The 1,788-nt window shown below is 32.6% G+C and overlaps 1 long non-coding RNA gene across 2 annotated transcripts in view; it reads right to left on the bottom strand.

Moving 5' to 3' along the window:
• The window catches only part of LOC138058071 (uncharacterized), a 3,628-nt gene extending 2,896 nt beyond the window's left edge, over positions 1-732 (bottom strand). For both annotated transcript variants that reach the window (XR_011133783.1, XR_011133784.1), the window contains exon 1: positions 1-732. This exon is cut by the window's left edge and continues 361 nt beyond it. This is a non-coding gene — a long non-coding RNA (uncharacterized lncRNA).
• Positions 733-1,788: the final 1,056 nt, after the last annotated feature.

Raw genomic sequence — 1,788 nt, 5'->3', positions numbered from 1 at the left:
TTGAACCTGAAAAATTGTCTATAAATAAAAAATTTGGTCCATGTTCCTAACCTGGAACTCAAATTCAGCATTGAAGTAAACTTTTACGATGGAGTTGGGGGAGGAGGGGAAAATTCAGGCAACTTTTTCATGTACCAGCTAGTAAATTACTACAGCAGAACCAATTAAAATGGCCGTACCACAGCAGTACACTTCATTTTGTGTAGTTTTACATGAATCAATATTATAAATTTAAACTACACAAATCAAAGCTTCGTAACAAAAACACATCTGTCAAAATACATATCATTTAAATTACAAACAAGAGATAACCTTTAAAAAACTATTAGCCTCAATTACAATCCATTTTAATCTTCTTCAATTTTGCCCATCCCTACCCCCTTTTGTAATTACTGTAACAGTTTTTTCAAACCTTTCTTCAATGTTTCTAGTACCATTGGTTATTTTTACATTTTGTTTTAAATGGTTACCCGTTCCCGCTCACTGAAATTGTGCTAAATGTCAGCCCTTTCCTTTAAAACTCAGAAAGACTGTGTCAGCTAATTTTGCTAGTTAAAGGAGTGGGAAATATAAATTATTACCAATTTCAATTGATAATCAATCAGCATTTTCTTATGTTTGGTTAAGTTGTTTAAATTACCACATGTAAAAAAACAAATCAAAATTAGATTTAAAACATAATAGACTTAACTTTCCACAGGGCAAGATCTGAAAACTTTTCATTGTAGATAATGGAATCTGTGAAAACAAACATTTCAAAGTACAAAACAAAATAATTATTTAAAGAATGTTACATATGATAATAATATTATTATAGGCAGTAATTAATGCTGTACTTATGCATGCATAAGAAAACCCACAGTTTTGGAGGTGAAATAATTATTAGAATAATGTTATATATTGATTATACTTTTTCCTCATTCCTGTAGATTTGTCTTTCAGGTGCAAACGTCAAGGATTACCATGTGTGTGCACACGAACAATAAGCAGTTGCTTTTGACGCATCGAAAAAGAGCTCTCAGGTTGTAATTTTAAAAATCAACACATCTAATTGCAGCTTCCAGTAACCAAACCGGTCAGTGTAAAACGCAGACTGCAGACCAGGGGTAAAATGCAGACTGAGGTTATAACATAACTGTTGAAAAAGTCCAGACCCCTTAGAAATGCTAACCTTAGACCTAATTAGGCCTAAAAGAATATTTAAACTAAACTGTTAGCATTTCTTATGGGTTTGGGCTTTTTCAACAGTAAAATAATTATAACATCAGTCTGCATTTTACCCACAGTCTGCAGTCTGCAGTCTGCGTTTTACAATGACCAGTATCCAAACTGACCTCTTTTGATTTAGTTCAAGATGCAGCAATCAACACACACATGAAATGCCAGATCAGAGGGAAAGAATATATGCAACATTCACTTCTATAGGTCCTCAAGTGAGTTGAGGTAAAAATAAGGGCAAGTTTACTATTTCATGCACTGAAATATTAATTAAAAGTGGGTATTAAAGTAAGGCTAGGTTATCTTGCTCACAGACATTTTCTGACTATAGGTCCCTCCTAAAGGACACAGCAACAATTTGTCTTAAAATTAAAATACTTTTTTTTATGTTGCCCACACTAGTGTATTTGATCCCATACAGTTACTTTCAAGTGAAACTATTTTAGCAATTGTGTAGAGAAGCCTGAAAATTTCAGGATTTCAAGAGAAGGTTCAAGGGAGTTTTTTATCCACATATTTAAATGTCCCCTGTTTATACCTGTAGCAAAAAAAAAAAAATGAATACTATAT

Source organism: Montipora capricornis, chromosome 7 (assembly GCF_036669925.1).
Source record: "Montipora capricornis isolate CH-2021 chromosome 7, ASM3666992v2, whole genome shotgun sequence".
NCBI lineage: Eukaryota > Metazoa > Cnidaria > Anthozoa > Scleractinia > Acroporidae > Montipora > Montipora capricornis.
Note: the sequence above shows the minus strand (reverse complement) of the source record. Positions and strands in the feature narration are given on the sequence as shown.